We start from the raw sequence: 24,942 nt of genomic DNA on the forward strand, positions 1-24,942 counted from the left end.
CGATACACGAATACTTACGACCTGCCTCAGTGTGGCAGTGGGCTAAAACTAGACAACACACTAAGGTATTTACATATGTAGCTAAACTATGGGCTGCTGTTCCACAAACACAGCTTGATATGTGTATTAGATGTGGGAATGTTTATACAGACTTGATACTTCATTGTTGTGTTAGTTGTCCTTATATGTCGAACTTTCGAAATTCTTTCTGGGATTTCCTTACTGATAAATTTCCCCTGAGCCTGCACATTACGTTATTTAATGCAGAAGATGAGCTGCAACTACAATATCTTTTAGGTAAAAGGTTACCATCAGGAGTAATCGACAAAGAAAACTCCAAGCTATTCGTCCTGTATGCAGCATACTTTGTCATGCAGTGTGCAGCTATCTTCTGTAAATAAGGTACTGAAACTTGCAACTTATGAGTTGACGAACACTTTGTTGATTGATATTGTGTAAGAATTTGTATTCCAATATAGAATTTTTTTTTTTTTTTTTTTTTTTTGTTTTTTTTTTTTTTGTTTTTTTTTTTTTTTTTTTTTTTTTTATTGATTGTATTCAGATGATTTATTCTTATATCATGTAATCTTCCATGGAAGGAAATAAAGATGATGATGATGATGATGATGGGAAAGGTGTCGGATCGTCTATCACAGTAATAAAGGTTTACAATGTATTAGCGCACAAAAGCTTCTTGAAACAGCCTTTCATTATCTATTAGGTGTCGGCTTGTATCTTAACAGTTTTTACACCGTCTTCTTAAAGTTTGTTACAAAATTCAATGTTTCCCGATCAAAACAATATGTTTTCGTGATCTTAATTTAAATAGCATTAAGTTTACATATTAATCAGTAAATTGATTTAAAATTTCAATATGCGTTGCTTGTGGTCTTTTCTCTATGCATGGTGCATAACAGAGACATGAGTCACTAGAGTGGTGGATCAAGAAATATCGTGTGGGGGGATGGAAATAAGTGGGGTATTGATCTGAGGAACGGAACCCCCTTACGGGCTCAGGAGAGCGAAGCCCACGGAAGCTCCTTCTGTTTGGACTTAATTGTATCCATTTAACTGTAAGGGAAACTTACAAAAGGAAACAAAAATTAAGACGTTTCTCAAGTCTACTGTTGTCGTCCTATATATTTTGCATATAAAATTGCCTCACTTATCTTGGCCTTTGTAGAAGGAAGTCCTTTGGCAAACTTTTGACCAATGTCAATCTTTACTACTATAATAGTACTAATGAATTATATTTCTCGGTCCGGAAGAAACTATCTTAGACCACCGAATGTCAAAGCAATAGTTATTTTCGTAAGAGCGTATTTACGTTGCTCTTAATTTTCTACATTCATGAATTCGTCTCAGATTTTTTTATCGAAGCAATTAACAATTTAAAAGACGCTTCTTGAACCTTCAGTAGCTTTTAGAATCATTCGTCAGCTTTTATGGAGGTATGCCCTTCAACAATAAGTGAAACCAGCAATTTTGCTATGCTGCCTTTTTTCCCGTACACGTATGAACGCCATAGCAAGGATTCCGAACAATAATAATAATTCCAGTTTAAGTTTTCGTCAAATGAATTATATCAATCTTCTGTACGTTTCTTACCCTGTGCAGCTGTAGTGCATTTGTCTTCCTATTAACACGCTTTATGTTAATACCCCCGACGCACCCCATCCCACCCCTAAAAATATCAAGGTTGGTATCCTCGAGGTCATCGCTTTGCTATATAAGAGACCACTGCGGTGGCCTAATGTTTAGAGCGTCCGCCTTGGATGCGCGAGGTCGCGGGTTCGAACTCCGGCTAAAACATCATAACAAAGACTTATAAAAATGGTATAAGAGCTACTTCGTTTTGCGTTCAGCATTAAGATGTTAGTGTTCGGACTGGTCGGCCTTGTGTCAGGATAATGTAACTGGGTGGGACATTCTGCTACATGCCTGCAGCATTTGATGTCTCTAACTAATATGACAAATATGACAAATCACTCCAATGATATACAAAGATTGAAATTAATATATTTACAACGTAAACATCAGGAGTAGGGAGTAGAGGAAGAAAGAGAGAAAAAGTAGGAATATATATTTTATCAATCAGTGTAATTTACTCTTAGCGTTACGAGCTCTCTGGGGCATTATATTTATGGTACATTTTGGACACAGAAACAAACGACGGACCATCTGCACCGTCCTACGCGTATACTTAAGAACGATACAGATTATGGCTATTAGTATTTGGTGTCAAAGTTATTAACAATTTCCAGAAGATCCGAAGTGTTTTACTTAATGAGAGAAAAATAAACAGCAAGCAATGCACATTTATGTAGACCATATATTTATAAATAATGGCATGATCTCCGCACCAACCCCCACCTCCCTACATCTTTTTGTGTCTAGATAATTTAGTACAAACGGTTATGAAATATAAGGATAACATAAATACAAAGATTAATGATTTAGCGCATAGTTTTATGTCATATAAGGTTAACACAGGTACGAAGATTAATGATTTAGGGCGTAGTTTTATGACATATAAGGATAACACAGGAACAGAGATTAATGCTATTGCGCGTACCATTATGAGATATAAGGATAATATGAGTACAAAGATTAATGATTTAGTGCGTACTGTAATGAAATAAAATGATAATTAGGTAAAAATAATAATGATTTGGCGCGTACCATTATGAAATATAAAGATAAGATAGGTACAATGAGAATCTATCTAAAGAATCTCATAACCATTGCACTAACGAAAGGTCATTTGTTCTTAATGGTTAAGAACAATCATTGACATCTTCACTGGATCTTAGTTGCCATTAATACACATAGTTTCGATAGATCCAGTGGCCTAAGTGGTCAGAGCGTCCGCCTCGGATGTAGGAGGTCGCCAGTTCGAACCCCGGCCGAGTCACAGACGTTTAAAAATTCTACTAGCAGCTGCCTCGCTTGGCGCTTAGCATTAGGAGGTTAGTGTTAGGATTTGTCGGCTTACTGTCAGGATAATGTGGCTGGGTACGACATCATGATACATGTTTGAGCCATGATGACCCTGTGCTAGACATCACTATAAACTATCAGACTGCAGACATCGTAGCGACATGACTTGAAAATTCTTAAAACTACGTTAAAAATCCCAATCATACAAACACACATACAAATTTTTAGATCAAAAATTAATATTGAGGACAAAAAATCGAAGGTTTAAAATGTCGAAAAGAAGTAAACTAAACTTGTGCTCTGACTACAATTTAAGTTGAGATATTATTAAATAACTTACTCATCGTATACACAATACTGATGGCATGGAATTTTAATATTTTAATTGCACGTTTAACTTCCCAAACAAATAAGGGAAAATAATCTACTTAGTGTTTAAAACGATTACTTGCACCGGCTGGCACAAAAGTACTCATAAGAAGTCGAGTACTACCTAACATTAACAATCTTCTATTACCACTACGAAATTCATATGCAGAAGTTTTCAATGTGTTGAACGCACGGCCTTAGAAATTTATCTGGAATGAATCAAGGGACGATTTATCGAAATATTGTAATAAAAGATCGCAAATCTGATGGACTAAAAATTGTAAATATTTGTGAAATTTATCCATGCACTAAAACTAACATGAATGATAAAATGTTGCCATCAAATTCAAAATGTAAATATTTACAAAAAATCTCAGTAATGAACATAGATCATTATATCTTTAACAAATAAGGAATGAAATCATTTCTGCGCAAATGATTTTAGAAACCTTTATAGAACACAATAAGAAAATTTATAATTGAAATTAATAAGCATTTTTTAACAGACGCAAATATTGTGATATACTGTGAAAGTGTTCTTTCAATTAAAACAATGGTTCGAGAAAGGAATAAGAATGACCTTGTGAATGAAGAAGGTACATGGATAAACTTAATACTTTTCAAAAGCAGGTGTTCTCTAGTAAGTAGCTTTATACTTCTCAAGGTATACTATCACAGCTAAATGTAATAATACAAAGTTAAATATAACATTTGATATTATTCTGTGACAACCATTTACAAACTCATGCATATAATGTGGAATAAGCAATTTCGAAATGTTGTAGGAACGCATAAAATACAAATATCTAAAAACAATTATGAAATTCCAACTGCAGGGAAAAAAGTATAAATTTGGAATTTTGATAGTTTACATACAACAAACTGGATTTTTAAAGTTACAAACTGCTTCAGACTTTGTGGGATGCAATTCTGGACATTTTATATAGAATTATTACTATAAATGTTTTCTTAATTTTAAAACAAATGATAATTTCAAGGAAGCTTAGTTCTTTACGATGAACCTATGAGTCATATCTTTCTTGGGGGGATTGCTAAATGTTTCAAACTTTTCACAACTATATGTTGCGAAGGATCCACTGTAATTGCCCATATGCCTCAATATGTATGCTTCTTGATTTGAAAGTAATTGCACATATGGATAAATATGCATACTTGTTGATTTTAAAGTAATTGCACATGTGCCTCAGTCTTTTTACTTGTTGATTTGAAAGTAATTGAACATATGCCTCAATATGTATACTTGTTGATTTGTTAGTAAGTGACATATGGCTCAATATTTATACTTGTTGATTTGAAAGCAATTGAACATATGCCTCAATATGTATACTTGTTGATTTGTTACTAAATGACATATGGCTCAATATTTATACTTGTTGATGTGAAAGTAATTGCACTATCCCTCAATATGTATACTTGGTGGTCTGAGAGTAATTGCACATATGCCTCAATATTTATACTGTTGATTTGATAGTAATTGCACATATGTCTCAATGTTGATACTTGTTGATTTGATAGTAATTGCACATATGACGCATTATTTATACTTGTTGATTTGAAAGTAATTGCATATATGCCTCAATGTTGATACTTGTTGATTTGAAAGTAATTGCACATATGCCTCAATCTTGATACTTGTTTATTTGAAAATAAAAATCATAAGAAAATAAATACAAATAATTTTCATTGAAAATAAATTGCATATTAAAAAATTGTTTAGGTGGTTGGGGTTGGTAGAACATGACTTTTAGATAAGGCTTAGGTAGAAACAGCACAGTTTTGAAAGTCACAAGATGTCAATATCTGACTTGAATTTCCAAGTTCCAGATTGATATAAAATAGATTTTGCTGCTTGACTATATGATCTAACTCGAAGTTACTAATGTGGCAAAGTTACGATTTGCGTGTCAGCTAGAATAACAGTTACATGTACTTATAATATTGCAGATTTGCAGTTACTAATCCTACTGTTTAATTATGTCCCAGTGTGTGTGTGTGTGTGTGTGTGTGTGTGTGTGTTCAACTTTATATTATCACATGTGGAGATATAAGATTTCGCATCATGCCATGCGACGTTTGATTGTTTGGGCCTACAAAAGTTGTACCTCCAACAACAAAAAGGAGTATCCTGTGAGCTAGAGGACACACGGTACTAATGGTAATGAAAAATGGGAACCAGCCTGGATATGGGTGAACATAGGACACACGGTACTAATGGTATGGGAAAATGGGAACCAGCCTGGATATGGGTGAACATAGGACACACGGTACTAATGGTATGGGAAAATGGGAACCAGCCTGGTTATGGGTGAACATAGGACACACAGTACTAATGGTATGGGAAAATGGGAACCAGCCTGGATATGGGTGAACATAGGACACACGGTACTAATGGTATGGGAAAATGGGAACCAGCCTGGATATGGGTGAACATAGGACACACGGTACTAATGGTATGGGAAAATGGGAACCAGCCTGGATATGGGTGAACATAGGACACACGATACTAATGGTATGGGAAAATGGGAACCAGCCTGGATATGGGTGAACCTAATAAAAGAGTATATATTGGTTAGGCTGACTAGGTTTGTTTTCTAATGTAAGTTATGTTGTAGGAAAAAAGAATATTTTGAGAGCTTATCCTATTTGTAAGTGGAAAAAAATAGAGACATTGTTTTATTGATGGAATTTCAGTCCTTTAACAGTCTTGAATTTGGAACACTCATTACTAAAATTAGCACCTGACTCTTTGGTGCGGAATTGAAAGCACATGTTTCAAACACATGCAGGTTCAGAAAATACCGCGGCTCATATCCTTTCCTCTATACAGAAGCTGACATCCAGGTTTCATCTATACTGATAAATATAGGTTTGATCATGAGCACTCAAATATTTTAAGTTATTGAATTTTTAATAGCATGGTGTTTGCATAGGTTTACTTTGGGAACTGAATTAGTACCGTGAGTTCCATAGACAGCCACAGCAATACACAGTGACTCCACATATACAAGTGCAATTTACTTTACTATAAATGCAATCACGTGGTTCTATTTGTGGATAACCAGCAAAATTAATACATTTGTAAACCACAGAGTGATATTAGGTAGGATATTAAATGCACAGTCAGATATATCAACTGTTGCCAAGAAGGGGGGAGGGGGAACAGTGTGTAGATTTGACTATGTTAGGTGGAGTGTTTAACACTTTGGTTTATATCTAAGTGATGCATATATAAAATTTATACAATTTACCATTTATAGAGTAATTACAGTAGGCAATATGATATTTCCTAGTTGTCTTTTGAAGCAACATTATTCAGATATGATCGCTGAACTCTTTTCCACCATGCGTAATGGTGAAGATCTCTCATGACTTTGCATTCCTCTAATTTCTTTCAATGAATGTTCTGAAAGTACACATTTTGCATTTTAATGGATTATGTATACTTTACTTTAGTTTCAAATTATATGTCTTCTGGGGGAATTTTAGGTATTTTTGTTATTTAAATCTCTTTTTCTGTAATAAGACATGTACATATAGATGGTTACCTTGACCTTTTACTCATGAATTACATAATATGAAAAGGATGGTAATATATTTCAGCATTAAATTGCAGAGCAATAAATGGTGATATTAAAAAAGATGATTCTTATTAGACAGCTTTATTTTAATATTTTTTTCTTATTTTCTTAAATAAAGCTCAAATATTTAAATGTTGCCTGAAATGCTCCACTGGTCTTTAGGTGAAGATGAACTTGCAATATAATGTAATATTCACAAATGTAATCTTTGACAAGCAGACTATGCACATTGCTTACTTATGTATTGAACTAGGGCTGTCAAGAAAATCAAAGGTGAATATACACGATACTAATGGTATGGGAAAATGGGAACCAGCCTGGATATGGGTGAACCTAATAAAAGAGTATATATTGGTTAGGCTGACTAGGTTTGTTTTCTAATGTAAGTTATGTTGTAGGAAAAAAGAATATTTTGAGAGCTTATCCTATTTGTAAGTGGGAAAAAATAGAGACATTGTTTTATTGATGGAATTTCAGTCCTTTAACAGTCTTGAGTTTGGAACACTCATTACTAAAATAAGCACCTGACTCTTTGGTGCGGATTTGAAAGCACATGTTTCAAACACATGCAGGTCCAGAAAATACCGCGGCTCATATCCTTTCCTCTATACAGAAGCTGACAACCAGGTTTCATCTATACTGATAAATATAGGTTTGATCATGAGCACTCAAAAATTTTAAGTTATTGAATTTTTAATATCACCGTGTTTGCATAGGTTTACTATGTGAACTGAATTAGTACCAGAAGAACAAACAGCCTTACATTTAAGACAAGGAAATTTATCTTGGATATTGACATTTGACCACACGCCGTTCGCTTCTCGCTGGAGTTATTTCCCCTTACGTCATGGACCACAACGACAAAAAAGCCAGGTGTGATGCATTTGCTGAATCGGACTTGCATGGTTTTCAGATAGGTTCTAAATAGTTAAGAAACTGATAAAAATGTAATTTACTGTTACAGATTATGTCAACCCAATCCTACTGCTTTCTTGAGTCATGTATATTTATATGATCAGGCCATGAAAGTTAGGTGATATTACGAAAAGGGGGTTGGGGTACGAGTTGTGCGGAAAAGTGAGTCTAATCTTCTAAACGTCGATTTTGGAGCATAATACAATTATATTAAAATAAGATTCTTATTACATAAGAAAAAGAAAATTTTATTTTCCTATTTGAATACCGCAAAAGCTGTTTTTATGACTTTTGTTGAGAGAAAAAAAACTTCTTGCCAAACTTTTTAGTGCCACGATATTATATTATACTTAATTTCTTTTTATTCAGTAGGAAACGAAAGTAAAAGCAAATTTCATTTCATACACTAATTATATAATCACAATGAGAACAATAATGAAAAACGATGTCGCTTTTCGAGACATTTTTTGATAGTGTGTGCTTTACTGTCCTAACCTATATGCCTACACGGTTATATTTCATCGATCCGCTTATTTTAAATATCCACACATGGATATGAGTTCAGGAACATGGTGTTCCCCTTGAAAATTATGTTGTGTATCTGCTTTTTGAAATAAGGTTTACGTTATATCGGTTCAAGGCCTGACCTTGTTGACCAGCTTTGTATTATCTGAAAGCGAACGTGTTTGCGAATTTGATGGGAAAATGACCTATCGTATCTTAGGTTTTTATTTAATGTTCTGATAAACACAAATTTATTCATTCCTATTTTAATATCAGTCTGATGGAGCCACTTTTAGATGTGTTCAGATATAATTTTACAGGAATCTTTATTTATTTAAGTAATTCAATGGAATTATTAATTGTTCATTGACTTTATTAACACGACCTTGGGATTACTGTGAATTCATTCAAAGACATTCTGGATAATATCATTTTGATACATCAATACTAGAGGTACATCAGCACGTTCAAGACTATTGGAATTCATCCAGAACACTCTTCATTCTTGGACTTGTGATATATCTTTTAGAATTTGTAATTTAATACATAATAATGTAAATTCTTCTTAAAATTTAATTTTATAATTAGAATTAAATTATTTGTTGATTTTACAAAACTTGTTGTTTTTGCTTGTTTCTGTTACTTAAAGACTATAGAGTATTAACAACCTCTAATCATCAAATATTACATCCAAGAGTTCTACAAACTTACACCGGTATAGACAATGTCTTTTTTACAAAGACTGAAAGTCAAGTCACGATATTCACACATTTGCGGTATCATAATGCAACCGCCATTACAAACATATTGATTGGGCTCCATGTTAGTTAATAACTAACTGAATGGGTAAAAAATAAATTAACAAAGCAACAGTGCCTCACAGGCGCTGTCGCTCGGCTGGTAGATAAGAATTTCCAGGAAATCAAATTAAAACCGTTTCTTCCTTTTAACTGCTGGGTGCTAAAACCATCTCATATTCTTGAACGATAACTTCAGACAAACGAAGGCATCTTGACATTTTGTAAGAAAACTTATGTCGATATGACCACACATTCAGAAGGAGTGACGAAAACATGATTTCTTTTTCATTCAGTAAAGGTGACCTTGGTCCTTGACCTTATGACCTTCAAATCGATAAGCTTCTTCTTTGCACAAGTGCAAGCTATCCACATTAATAGGTAACCGTAGATGGTGGAGAACTCATGTCGAAGCTATGTTTTCTTTTCTTTCTTTTCAGTCACAGTGACCTTAGCTTTTGACCCTGAAATAAAATAGAATTCTTTCGTACACCTAGTACAAGTGATTAACAATGTTTGGCAATTGTAAATACTGGACAACTAGAGTGCAAAAATTGGTAAGAGACAGACGAACGGGCAGCATATGTGCCGCCTTATCGCAGGTCAATAAAAGTAAGAAACATACTTAAATCATCGGGAACGTCGCTGCCGAATTTCTTGAGGTACTGCTACTCCCTTTCTACAGTATAAGGTTAGGGTACATTTTCTGTGATGAATAAAATAAACCCCGAATATTCCGACCTCGATTCAGAACTGTGTGTTTTGGTTTCGAGAATTTCCATGGAGCTCTGCTTCAAAAGCTGGGACGCTTTCTATATATTTTGAATGTATAGATTCAGATCCAAAATTTGGAGCGTATATGTTGGTTCCAGCTCGGATGGCCTGGTTATCATGTATCATGGTATCATGGAAAAAAAGAAAGAAAGAAAGAAATAGAAAGAAAACAACCACAAAAAGGGAAATGACAAAATACTTATACAAAAGTATGTATCGGATTGTATTATTTACACACATGTGTTGTCTCTGTGATGTTAACCACCTTAAGACATATTTCGTACAATAAATAAGAAACATCGAAGCAAGTACTGACTGAAGCAAAATAGGCTGCAACGAAAATCTAAAGCAAAACGTCCAACATATGCATTATGGTAAAAAAAATTACTAAAATAATGTCAGTATAGACACTTTCACGTGTATTTGAACGTATATAATATGATGCCTAATACTGACTAGCTTGTTTCAAAATATACAGCCGATTAAATCAACACTGTTAAGCTTATGTTAAATCATAGGCTCTGTAAGATGCTAGAATATAAACTAATTTTTTCAAATAAATTTGTGTTACTGCATGATTTTTGTCAAAGAGAGGAGTCTTTTACAACCATACGCTCAGAAATTAATGCAACGGCCAGAAATTGATCTTTTTCATATTTCTTGGACCATTACTGGCATCAGCATTAATATGAACGTATCTGTGCGTTCGCGTCGTTGCTTGTACTACATTTAACAACTGTGATTTCTTGGGAGAGATACAGCTTTTTTAAAAAAAATGCGGTAATAATGCAGATCGAAAAACCTCAGTCTTTGTATGCATAATTGCTCTGTATTTCCATTGATAACGCTTACGTTGTACTGTGTGTACTCGTTCAAAAGTCGGGTCCAACTGCAAACAAACTAAACAGGCGCAGATCTTCTGTCCCGTAATGCACCAGTAGATCAGGCCATATGTAGTTGTTCTTTTTTAACTAATCATTAGAACAAATAATACACTATAGTTAAAAAATGGTTAAGCGACGTATTCTAATAACCTAATACTGAGAATTTGACCAAAATTTACACAACTGTTTGAAGGCCCTAAAATCCTACACAAATGATGCTGCTCTGTCATCAGATATGACTGAAATTGCTAACAATAGAAACCTTGAAACGATTTTTCGTTTCATAATCAATCAACATATGTTGAAGAAAGTTTAAAATAGCAACCTAACACCCCAGATATCTCCGGCAACTGCTCTTCCATTTGGTCATCAGGAAGATGTCAGACAAGGTGAGAAATCATTGACCCACTTTGTTCTCTTGTTGCCATGTCTGTTCAACTAGTGATGTGCCTCTTCTTTAGAAAACATCACTTAAGGAGATTTCAATTTGAAGGATAACTTGCCCACGGACAAGTGTAAACAAAGAAAATTTTGCTCAGAACAGTTGTTTCCCCATAACGATTCATTACTAAGCAATAAAATATGTATATATGTTTAAAAAATTGTAACGAAATATAAACATCATCAAAACGAAAGAGATTTTTGTTAAGACAAGTGCAGTTTTAGTAGAAAGATCGGTCTCATTGGTATTTACAAATTGCATTGTCTGGAAATAAAGACTAGAAATAAAGATAATAATCCATCTCTAGCGAATAGCGAAGTATTCTTTGCAATACTATTCTGCAAGGTACACTTTTTATACAGGTGCAATTCTGGGTGAAAATATCATATGGTATCAGCTACCGTAAAGGTAGATAAGCAATTAACAAACTTGCATATCTCATATTATAGGAACGTAACAAAATAATCCACGTTTTTAATTCGACTGAAATAGAAAATGTGCTGTGGGACCAAAAATTACATTCGAGTTTTCAGGTTCGAATCTTCGAAGGTAACTAAAGGCTTTGCGTCCGGATGAGGCGTGGCATTAGTATTATGTCGAGTTTTCCAGTCACTGACGTTCGACTGTTTGAGGTACACTGTATATCACGCTTTAGAAATTGCTATTGTAAAAAGAAAACATGTTTGGATTTTCAGAGTTGAATGTTATACTCGAGATTCTCTAGTTAAACATATATTAGTGTAAAGCAGCTCTTAAGGGTGCATATTCGCACAATTTAGTTGGATATCCTCTGACCCATAAGGACAATTTCTGTATAACAAATTTACTGCGAATTAATAATAGTGTCATCAAGTCATGCCACAATCTCTACGTAATGATGTATAATACATTTTAGTCATTTTATCTGGACAATTGTAATATAATTTCATACAAATAACTATTCACACGAATATACGTACATGCTAATACACACACTTACACACACGTTCACACACGCACACACACGAAACAGAATAGGTAAGAACAATGTTGTCATATTTGCGCTAATTGTAAGCCATTTTAAAGATCTAGTAATTTTAAAGCAATTGAACACACGCACACACACACACACACACACACACACACACATAGAGTTACATATATGAAATACAAATGCAAAGACAAATAAGTGTATCACCTGACGCACTGGATCTCTAGAAAGTGGTTACATATAAGAAACAAACAGTGATGACACCCTACACTGATAGAGTGAACTAGTAGTACACAGTTAATGTGAACTAGCCGTACACTTTTTGTATCTACGGATCTATTAGTAAAAAGGCTAACACTCGCGAAGCAAACAAACACAAACCGAACAATGAACGCTGGAAAAAAAAAACGTAAAAAGAAACAAAATGATATTATTTGCGTCTTCGTGAAGTCTATCTCTCTATCTCACCCTCTCTCTCTCGATCGATCGATCGACTGATCGAATGATCGATCGATTGATCGAATGATCGATCGACCGCGCTCAGCATCAAGAAGTTATTATTAGGACTGGTCGGCCTGGTGTTAGGATGTGAGTGGGTGGTACGTGATGATATAAATCTGCAGCGCGATATCCCAGTGCTAGACATCACTGTAAGTTGCCACACTGCAGACATCGTAGCGATATAACTGAAAATTTAAAAACTACGAAAAACTTCCAAGTCAAACACACACGCACGCACATATTATCAAATGCGCACTGAAGGTGGAACGGAAACAAAAAGAAAATAAAAATGGTGCACCTTTTAGTCAGAAATTTGAATTTAGCAAGTGCGTATAATTTATCTGATCCATTCATTTTGTCCTATCCAACTAGGCTGACTCGTCCTATCCAACTAGGTTACGTCGTCCTATCTAACTAGACTGACTCGTCCAATCCAAATATACTAACTGGTCAATATACACCAAAATTTTTGAAAAACATTGCTAGTTGATGTTCTCTTCGTTAACCGGTCGTCCACTTGAAAGAAATAATGGAACAAACTCTGTGAATATTACAAGAGGCACGGCCACGACATAACATGGTTGAATATAGAAAAACTTCGCATGCCATATTAGGTTGTTCAGTTAACAATTTTGGATAGTATTATGTGGCATGCTCGTTCAATACCATCGTAAACAGGAAGCGTTTTTGGCATGCAGGACACGAATGAAAGAAAATATCAAATAAATAAGTGAAGAAACAAAAGGCACTAAAAAAAGAGAAGTCAAGACTTTTAAATTACCTCTGTCGTTTGTTTCGACATTAATAATTATGAAATCACATGTGAAATTTTAACTGCAACTGTACGTGTTAGCCGGCATATAAACACTAAATCATAACGAGTGGAACTAATGTCGGACACATTAGTGCGAGAGTCAACTAAACCAGTGGTGACATAGATGACAAACAAGCTTCAACTTCATCCCTGATTGTGCCTTAGTTGAAACATAATGCTGCAGCGAGAGAGCATCACACGTCTTTCTCCATATTTCTTTGGGCCGACTTCTGTTTCGTCTCCTATCAGGGGTCCAATGGACGGCTCTCTGGGCGGTGCATCCAGTGGCATTTTGTATACTTGTCCCAGTCATTGCCATCTTCCTTTGTTTACAGTCTGGACAATATATAATATGTCCTCTAATGATGATCTTCATTTCTGATCATGTTTGACCATGATATGCCAAGACTCTCCTTCAGAAAACACGTTTCTTAAGAGTTCAAGCTTTGTGCTATTCTTGATGCTAGCTTTCAGCGTTCAGTAGCAGCAAATCCTGGCCTTGGTCTTAAGTCCAAGTGGACTCGACTTCCATGAATATTTGCGTCTTCGAAGGTTTGATTTGCTTTATTAATTCTAGATGCTCTCTCTCTCTCTCTCTCTCTTTGAAAATATTTCCAAGCTGTGTGAATTCCTCAACCAACTCATTAATCACACAAATTAAAACTAAAATACTTAAAGTTATGGTTAGCTTAGAATTTATGTACAAGTACAAATCTTGAATTATATATAAAATATTAAAAGCGGAATAAATAGAGTTCCATCTTTTCACCAGCGGGGTGTTTGCGTTTGAAACCTGTCTATAAAGGCCACGCCAGACATTTGTATAAACTGGTATTCTTGAGCAAGTGACCTTTATACACAAGTAAATATGTGCAATAGTAAGTATCAAAAGGACTGTGCTCTATAGAGGTGACCTATATAGGAGATTCTGATTAAATTTTATTTAGTTACATAAATACGGTAGAAGGAAAAATTTGTCGTGCCTCATAGGTCGTGAACTTCCGATTGCCACAGAAAGGAAACATTAATCTTTGCTAATGCATACTGCGCAGAGTGTCCGCGGCCACTACACACCCTCGAGACTATTAATAATGGAAGTACAGGTGAAATATAAATACCTTTGTCAAAATTACCTAAGATGTCACGTCCAAAACCTTAAGTGTGGAGACATTTCCATGAAGATTGTAAACAGTACATTAAATAATAATAATAATAATAAGAAGAAGAAGAAGAAGAAGAAGAAAAAGAAGAATGTTACTTATCTCTTATTCGGACAAGGTGGTTTAAGTAGGCTAACACTATGATATAATGGCGAAGGATTAAACGCGCTCACGAACTGGATGACAATGTGTTTAAAAACACTGCTTACATAAATCAAAATATTATGTATATGTTGTGGAAATGGTGGTTCGCATCAGAATATTATTATTTTAAAAAACATTTGTATTAAGGCATATTTTGAACGACATAAATACCAACGTTTCCAAATTCATGTTGAACACGATGGAACACAATGAGGGATCATTCGAAAAAGTTAACCAATATATCCTCTGCGGTGAATTTTGATAATGGAGTCTTAGAACTTATTTCTGTTAGGGGCACAAAAAAATCTTTTCTATTAAAATGGATATCCAAAATAACAATATAGAAAGAAAAGAAAATTAAAACGTATTGCAAGTATAGTTATTAAGTAGAAACGAACGTATACCAAGCACCTACAGCTTCCTTCTGGATGAGAGCCGCATAAAGATTTTTGAATATACCCGTGTGATATAAATGTAACCGGATAAAACCAGGTCGGTATGTAATACATGTCTGAGCTATATAATTCATAGAATGTTCAATCGGAAACATCATGAAGTATATATATTCTCATATCATGGAGAGGTGTTTTATATATAAATGGTATTTTAAGGTCAGGACAAAAAGTCGTATACGAAATGGTAAATAGTATCCATCTGAATGATTGGTGTATTGAAAACAAAGTTTGCTTGCAGATGAACTTGACATGACTTCTCCGGAATTATCTTTACATCATCTACAGTGATGATCTTATGACCAAGAAATATAGAATGTTAACTATAGCAAAAATGAAATGTGATCGTTGTATAAACATAATATGGACAGCTAAACGTGCATAGCCTGTAACAAATTATTATTTATATTGTAAACTACCATTTTAACGTGCTAAAAATTCACGAAGAGGAATGGGCAGTGGAAAGTAATATTAGCCCAACACATATCCTACTAAACATAATGAAGACAGTTAAAATCGGAAAGTATTCGTATTGGTGCAAAACATAATATTTTGAACATTTTCTTTCTTCACATGCTTAACTTAAGAAATTTTGGTCTTGTATAGAAGCATATATTTTTGTAAAGCAGATATTTAAGCTGTAAAATGAGTAATGCAGTGTGTTGTACCACATTTAAGTAAAACTAATAACTTGCTAATTGTAATAGGAAAAGTAAGTACCACGAAGTTTCAATATGGAAACATTAAAAATGTGTATCGTATTTGAAGATGGTGGCTCTTAGAAAATATTAACTGGAAAATTTCATTTTGATATCATTAAAAGATAATACATATGCAATATTAGAATATCCTTTAGTGTGTATTTAAATTATGATAAGATACTGTATACAATATTGTAGTGGGCATATTATTACGATCATCTTTCATATCAATGTAATAATTGTTTTTACTAATCGAACATACTAGAAAATGTTTTACATTTTATATGATATTATGAGCAGCAAATAATGTAAGGTGGCACATTGGATGATTTTCCAAATATGCACACTTAGGCTATGAGAAAAAAAATGTACCTCATTATTATTATTAGTAGTAGTAGTAGTAGTAGTAGAAGTAGTAGCAGTATATACAAATAACAGCATATTTACACAATATAATGAATGACCTAATTAAGATTCACACTGTTTGCTTTGCCTTGTGTATATTTGCTTACTCGCTTTTGTTTTGTTTGGGTTCTATTCTTTTTGTTTGATTATTATGTTGGTTATTTATTTTTTTCAGCATTCGGGTAATTGTTTTTGCATGAAATTTCTAAACTTAATTTTGCTCCTTTCTTTTTCCATTTTAATTCTCTAGGAATTGGTGTCTAAAATAGCGGTCGAAAAAGCAAAATGGAAGGATACACACACGACCTTCTTTCCGCGTGTCTTGAAACTACAAAATGCTATGAACAAACAAACAATATTTTATAAGTTTCCATTTTATTTTTGTAAAATCATATAGTTTCCATTTACTTTTTGTAAAATCATATAGTTTCCATTTCATTTTTTAAAATCATACAGTTTCCATTTTATTTTTGTAAAATCATATAGTTTCCTTTACTAAAGATGATAATTTACATATCAAAAGATAGACATAAAATGTTAAATTGTTTAATGATAACAGAAGGAACAAATTTAACATTAAGCCGCACTTTTTGTTAAGATAAACGCAGCACAATGCACCTTTAGATTTTCTCAAACGGATTAAGAACTATTACTAAGGATTTGTTGTTATATTATTCGTATTGCTACTCACTGTAATCATACTATTTGAGAAGTGATATAATTAGCAAGGACTTTGGTGAAACTCATCATGCACACGGAATCTACGATAACATACCGTTTTGTTATAGCATCTTTCTACCTTCGTTGATGGCATCAACGGTTTTTATATAAATAATTTTAACAATTTCCATGAAAAAACCACATTGAAACAATTATTGAAATTAATATTTAATTTTTTCAATTTTTATTCAAAATGTTCCCTTTCTGAAAAATATTTATCATAGTTCTTTCTCATTTGATTGTGGCCGGGTGGCCGAGTGGCATAAGACGCTTGCCTATACATATCACTAGCATTTCACCTCTGTCCGCGCTGGTTTCATTCTCGGGCTGGGCCAACGTGTGTATTTGAGAACCTTTCCAGTAGCTTCCTGTGGTTCCGTGGTTCTTCCTGACATTTCCTGGGTTCTTCCTCCACCAAATATACTGGTCGTCGTGTATAGCATATATTGGGAACAACGGGTGGCCGAGTGGTCCAAGGCGCTAGCCTTTGCAGATCACCGACGTCTCAGCTCTATCCTGTGATTTAAATCTATAGTTTTTGTTGTTGTAATTTTTGCTCATGACTGTAAATTGTAGTAGTAGTGTAGTCTGACTATACAACCCCGTTTGCTTGTACCCACCCCCCGCCGATTTCAATAACGAAAACGTTAAACGATATAAAAAGTGCAGAGAACTAAGTCAACTGAATCATTGATTTATAATTTCTAACCTGACTGTGACCAGAATGGCACAAATACTGGCATCCCTTGCACCTTTCATGCTTGACGAACTTTCCATACCAACACGGCGCCATACTGCGTACACTATGGGCTAGTTTATTTCCCTCAGACAACATAATGACGTAGTTTATCCTGTTCGGTAACTGTCGGATAATTCCGTAAATTACACAAAGTTGAGAGTTTGGAATTATATCCCTTTTGCATATATGAACATAGAAATTAAAGGGCTTGTTAAATGAACATGAAAGGCAAGTTTGTTGTTGTCATTCTTTTCATTTGCCTGAGTCGACATTGTAAATATCAGAAGCAGATGACTTATGCATGTACATCTGTAGTGGTGCACACACCCCTTTGCTGAAAAGGAACTTGTCTAGGAACTTGAAATGGATCTCGAGCGTGTCCGTCTATTATATTGAAAACTTCCGTTAAGCATGAAACGCGCAGATGATGACGGTGTTAGGGTCACTCTACTCACAGTCAGGTTAGAATTATAAATCAATGAAATGAATTGACTAAGTTCCTTGCGCTTTTTATCACACTAAAGGTTTCCATTATTGAAATCGGTACGGGGATACAAACAAACGGGTTGGTATAGGCAGACTGTAGTAGTAGTAGTAGTAGTAGTAGTAACAACAACAACAACAACAACAACAATAATAATAATAATAATACTTTATTCTCTAACTTAGGCCACCGGCCACACTACAAAATACAAGTTAATATAATGTGCGTCATGGTGCAAAGAAGTTAATTATGGTGTTCATCATGAGTATACATACATAATTTCCTATAGTCGGTGCATACTATTATTAAGATGTTGCCACCTCCATGTTTATTATTCACCATTCGTTTGAGTTATCAAAGACTGTCTAAGACGAAAAGCCGTATGGATATAATAAGGTTTCTTATAATTAACATATTACTATGATTCATTAGAGATACAAATATTTCTACAGACAGACAGAGATAATAAACTTCATTAAAGCACCCTTTCTTAAATGGTCATAACCTGGACAAAGGGAAACAAAAAGTATTTCATCTTCTACCAAATAAACATTATTTTTCCGGCATAATTCACAATACCTATTATTTTTCCCAATCCCGCTGTGCCTACAGATCTCTATTTTCAGCGAATGCGCTGAGCACCTAAATTTAGCAAGGAACGTCCTAAGAAAATATGATAATCCACGATAAACCGAAGCGAAATAACCTGTACATGTTAGGTCCATGTACGTGTAATAAATCCAAGTCCATGTAATAGAACCACGGGATAGATTCTATTTGTAGAGCGTAAGAGTGCCTGCAGATTGCATAGAATCTATAAATAGCTGCTTTTATAGGTGTATACGAGCATTAATAATAGTATTAATAATAAGTCTGTGTACTAATTTTAGGTCGTTTTTCATTTGATAGATTGATAAGGTTGGCTTTTAAAAGAAGTTATTTCCTATTGGATGGGTTGGTCAGGGCTCTTTTACGATGAAGGGTATTTGCTACACGTCACGTAATGAACAGTAGAAAAATGCGTTCTAGAGCCGTAAATGCGTTGTAGAACTGTATGCTTGTATATGAATGGAGAACTGGACAACGGATCTGATTTCTATTTCGGATTCTTATTTCATATGTTCTAGTGTTAATTTCAGTCTGCAGATGGATTTAATGTTTTTTTTAGGTATTAATTATGAGGAAATATTTCTTTAGATTATTCATTGGAAATAAACAGTGCTCATTGGATAAAACCTTTCCTGGGACTATTGTGAATTGATTTGTATGTGTTCAGGACGATGCCGTTTGGATACATCAGAACTGTTGGCAGACGAGTACATTCGAGGATTCGATTCTTTAGGACTTGTGATAGAAGTTTTGGAATTATTTTGGATTTAATTCATAATACTGTATGTTCCTCTTAAAATTTGATCTTCATACGTTCATAATTAAATTATGTGTTCAATTTTACAAAATAGTTTGGTTTTGCTTCTTTCTTTTTAGTTTTTGACCATAGAGTCGTAACAATCCATGTGGGTTCGATTTCCAGACTCGGCCAGCATATATACAGTCAGCCATGTAGAGTCTTTCATGTACTGAAAATGGCATTAAACTCAAAACAACAACATAGCATATTTTGTGGTGAAAATGGCGCTAAACCCATAATAACAACAACAGGGTTCTCTTTTCATTCCTTAATAAAATTTGTAGATCGAAATAAATCTAACAGAAAGTATGCAACTGTTCGATAATAGGTTTTGTCGTCATATTTTTCTTTGTTGGCTTTGTTTGTTTGTTATGAATGCTGCTTGAACGCTTGCAGAAATGTTATTATATTGTTCTCAAAATTTCCCTGCCATTTTCAAATCTAGATACTCGACTCTGAATTCACGGATAGTGAAGGGGGTTATGTAACGTTATCATCAGGACGTAGTACAACAGTGACTACAAACTAAATGTAACACGTCATGATTCGGGACTTAATTACAATTTTTTTACTTGCAGGAAGATTGCTACACAAGGCATAAATCTTTCCAATGTATGTAATAAAAACTGGACAAAAACCACTAAACACACCATTGAAAAGAAAAGACAACACAATTATGTGATTGGAGTTTAGGTAGTGCCAATGACCATGACATATAAGTAGGTTACAGGGACATATGAACAGACAGATGCTACACTCGGTACGGGTCAGATATTTTAATAATACGCTTTAGACAAGTAACAGAAGCAAACATGAAGGTCAATATATAGCATTTCCATGATTGTTAAATAATCATTCGACCAACATGGCGCTGATAACAATTATAGATAGTTCTCAGATGACGTCATCTGCCGCTGTATTTGTAGTCAGCGGGCAGATTTGGCTTTATATTGTGTTTGGAAACTGAAATAAATTCATTGAATCTCAAAATTCTTTTACGAAAATGACATACATAAACAGAACGCAAATCTAGCTTTACGTTAGTATCTATATTTGTGATTTATAAGTTGATTTTGCTTCACTGTGACTTGTTAAAAATCTTAATTTTTTTTTTGTGATTGCATATAGGAGAAACTGCAAGTTGCCGATCGTCCAGGTAAAACGGGCAGAATATCGTCTGCCAGTGGCCTTATCGGGAAGCATCTATATCCCACTGAGAATCGAAAGCTCTAGACTCTAGAGCAATGGCAACAATGAGTATAACTCCGCTGACATATTTATCAGCAAAAACAACTGAACTGATAAAATCAAGAGATATTTTTATTTTGCTCTGCATGATTAAAGACCTCATTATTACACTAAATGGTCATCGAATTTGCCACCATTTCTATCAATAGCAGAAGACACTCATACACAACACATTGCTTTGTACTGGATAATCGAACTGTTCTTTCAGAGCATTAGCAATATTTACTAATTTAGTTTCTCGAAAATAAGAGTTCACAATAATAATAATAATAATAATAATACAATAAACAGCAACAAAAGAAGTAGAGCAAGAAAAGGACAATAAGAAAAAGTGGTAGGGGATTATATAATGTAAAATGGTTTGAATCAATGTCAGCTCATTCTTTTTCCTTTCCCACATCATATCAAAGCACCAGTAAATTCAGTATCATCGATGTAAAAGCTGTAACCGAAGACATGCATATTCTGTGTAATTTGTATTATTCCGACCTCAGTCATAATGCATGCGAAATGGACCGACATGTAAGAGCCATCAAGCTTTCATACATATAGACTAGAGGAAAGAGATATCCTTTAACCACTCAATTCTTGAACAATCAATTATTGCATGCAGTCTTAAGTTTTCTTGTGACAATTTAAAAGATAATTAAAACGAAATTAATTCAACTCAAACAAAATTTTAAAAGTTTTACATTTTTGAAATAAGATATTTCACGTTGTATTAAAAACCACCTTTATTAGCACTATAAATTACTGAATTTGATAACAATTAATACATCTCAAACTTTAGCTTCGTTATCACCATTATCTCAAATTGGAGAGAACTTTCGCTTTAGGTCATAGATAGATAGATAGATAGATAGATAGATATTCATTTTACACTAATCTAATGTATAAGTTATGCATAGGGGGAATTTTAAGTTACAATTTTATATTTACATTACAGCGATATTCAATCGCGCATGATTCAACTACAAATATATGAACAATAAAATCTGCTACAATACAAATTATATATTCCATCTCCAACTTTGATCTTATGAAATAAATAACGGTGATTCGAAAGAGAACTCTAACCTGTCTCTTTTAGAGATTATTAGTTTTTTTAGGTGGTGAGGGGCGGGGGTGGAAGGGAGTACGGAGGTGGAGGAAACAGATAAAATATTACTCCTACACTTTTGATTGCAACTTCTTGTGTTCAGTATCATTTACTGATGAGAAAGCTGCAAAATATCCAGTATTAATTTGTGATGTCAAACTTCAGTACTTTTGCAATGCATCAATTTAGGGTAACAAAATTGTTTCCTTATGACTCAGTCTTAATTTACACATCTGTGCCATAGACTATGTGTATTAACTGAAATCGTTAATGTATACGGTGTTAACAATTGCTCCATTAGAGACCTTTTACCACTCAAAATTAATTGTTATTGAAGAAAACTAATGCAATTTGTTCGGGTTATGTATTATTTTGTCAAAACATAAAACTTCTTGTAATTAATTGTTTCAATTATTGCTTTACATGTGAAATACATAAACGAACAATGTGAAAGACATCTTATACAAATTATCTGGAGAGAGAATTTTGATTGTTTGATAGTTTTCCATTAGTAGAAGAAGAAACCAAATATTGAATATAGAAAAACACTTCTTTTTCTCTCAAAATGTTTAAATTTTTCTCAAGATTCCTGATTAAATCAGGCAATGAGGTTTTTTTTCTTCCCTAAGCTACCCCTGCTATTGTACAATTAGGAAAGATGCATTTTCAGAATTTCATGCGCAGAAGAAAAATGATGTCATAAAAAAAAGACAACAATGAAACATTAAAATGCAAAATATGAAGTTCCAAAATAGTTCGCTGAATAAAATTCATGGGGCACAAAGTCATGACAGGTTGTCACCATTAAGCATGGTGGTAGAGACGTAAGTGATCATATATAAACATAATGTTTCAAAACATAACTAAGAAATATCACACCGCTACCCATAATTACTATATAAATGGGAAATTGTGTAAACTTCATATATCATATTGTATAGATCTTAACTAATATACAAACCACATCACCTTGCATAATCAAATCTATACACTCTTCACACTGCACCCCGTTCCCCTTTCAATGCAACAGTTGCCATATCCAAAAGTGTTAAATATCACACTGAAGGTCACTCTGAGGAATACAAAAGATATTACTTTTGCTTGTTATCCGCAATATAATCATAATGTTGCATTTATAGTAAAGCTAATAGCAAACGTATACGTGAAACCACTATAACGCTCTTTTGTCTGTTATTATAAGACTCAAGGTACTAAATCGGCTCATACAACAGACCTATGGAAACACCATTATATTAAATATTTTAGATTTACGAATGCCCTTGATAAAACCTTTAATTATCGTTATAGACATATTCTTGATGCCAGCTTCTATGTAGAGAAACCCAAATGAGCTGTGGCTTTTTAAGAGTTAAATATGTTTGAAAACGTGTGTTTTAAATTCTACTACAAACAAGACTTTGCTAATTTCAGTGATGAGTTTTCCAAACTTTTGTCATTAAAATTGCTGAAATTCTACCAATAAAACATTTTCTCTATTTTGTTTTCAGTTACAAGTAGGATAAGATCACAGAAAATTCTTTTTAATGAACCCTTACTTTCATGATCAACCACTTCAGGCCAGCTAAACTTGCACGTATTCTACATTATGTTCACCCATTTCTAGACTGGTTCCCATTCTGTCATATAATTAGTATCATCAATCCTCTCACGGTAATAATATATCTCCCCTAATAAACCCATGCAACCGCCATGATATGAAGCATGCAGCAGCTTTAAATTACTGAATGCTCATGATAAAACCTATATTTATCGGTACAAAAATAGCCTTGAAACAAGCCTCTCGGTAGAGAAACCCAAACCCGTAGGAGCTGATGCATGTTCTGAATCTACACGTGGTTGAAACATATGTTTCCAATTCCGCAACAGAGTCCGGTTCTGATTTCCTAACTCTTGTCTCTAAAAGGGCTGAAATTGCCTCTATTTCCTTCGTCCATATCATTAGGACCGTGAGTCATATAGGTTGTAAGGGACAGTATTATGCACAGATTTAATGTAGCATCTACCGGCCTAAGATAAAAACGTCACAAAAAGTAAAATACTCAAGTGAAGTAAAAAAAAGATCCATATTTTTCGATACCTATACTGAAACAACAAATAAGAATAATATTCAATGAACAATTAGAACAAAACGAGTTCATGAACCCCAACCCCAAATTTATACCTTCATTTTTCACGTCCGAAGGACATTTTGAACACCTAGTGATGCAGTGTAAACACATGTCATTTTCCATGGTGATAATGCTAAAAACAAAAAACAGTATGCATAAAAAGAAGTTTGATGCAATTTAACATAGTTGCCGTCCATGCCATTTTGTTAGATAATCTATTTGCCTTAAAACACGTCTGCCGCTACAGGGGGCATTCTAACCGAGTAATGGTATTTTACTGTCTATATACTGCGAAGTAGCAATGGGAGATGTACATGCCTCAAATCAGTTTCAAGAAAATCACAAGCCCGAAACAATTTAAAAAATATATTCGTAACTTTATTATTAAACATCTGCCCATGTTACATCATATCCTTAACATTAAAAATAAAAAACAATTCGATAAAGGGCCAATTTACGAAATTATTCCCTGTCACCATAGCACCAAAACCAAAAACCTAAGTTCCGAATCTTTGTCGTTGATTACATGTACAAGCATAAGGAATCTGCTAACCCCAGATGACCAGTTTAACTTTTCGTTCCAGCGCATTCCTTTCATTGAGAAATTTATCTATTAAAGTTGTGTAGTGTTTTCCCTTGAATGAGCTTAAGTCCATGATCATACAGAGCTTGTTTGTATCGATCCAAGATCCTGATAGTCACATCTTGTCTACCGTATCTACGCTTTTGTTTCTTGCGATCACT

At 34.1% G+C, this 24,942-nt stretch overlaps 1 protein-coding gene and 1 long non-coding RNA gene across 29 annotated transcripts in view; one reads left to right on the top strand and one right to left on the bottom strand.

Moving 5' to 3' along the window:
• Positions 1–24,942, bottom strand: part of LOC149805671 (uncharacterized) — a 92,617-nt gene that overhangs the window by 54,143 nt on the left and 13,532 nt on the right. For 7 of the 28 annotated variants that reach the window (XR_016419747.1, XR_016419737.1, XR_016419736.1 and 4 more), the window contains one exon: positions 23,039–23,141. The exons of 12 other annotated variants lie outside the window; for them this stretch is intronic. This is a non-coding gene — a long non-coding RNA (uncharacterized LOC149805671). Of the gene's footprint in view, positions 1–9,443; positions 9,589–9,749; positions 10,007–17,800; positions 17,935–23,038; positions 23,142–24,251; positions 24,332–24,942 lie in introns of those variants that run through there. 9 more of the 28 variants (XR_016419755.1, XR_016419759.1, XR_016419748.1 and 6 more) reach the window with 8 other exon arrangements.
• Positions 1–24,942, top strand: part of LOC149805672 (sprouty-related, EVH1 domain-containing protein 2-like) — a 175,579-nt gene that overhangs the window by 28,163 nt on the left and 122,474 nt on the right. The window lies entirely within an intron of this gene.

The sequence above is a fragment of the Sinohyriopsis cumingii genome, chromosome 2 (genome assembly GCF_028554795.1).
Source record: "Sinohyriopsis cumingii isolate HCF-2022 chromosome 2, ASM2855479v2, whole genome shotgun sequence".
In the NCBI taxonomy this organism is placed as follows: domain Eukaryota; kingdom Metazoa; phylum Mollusca; class Bivalvia; order Unionida; family Unionidae; genus Sinohyriopsis; species Sinohyriopsis cumingii.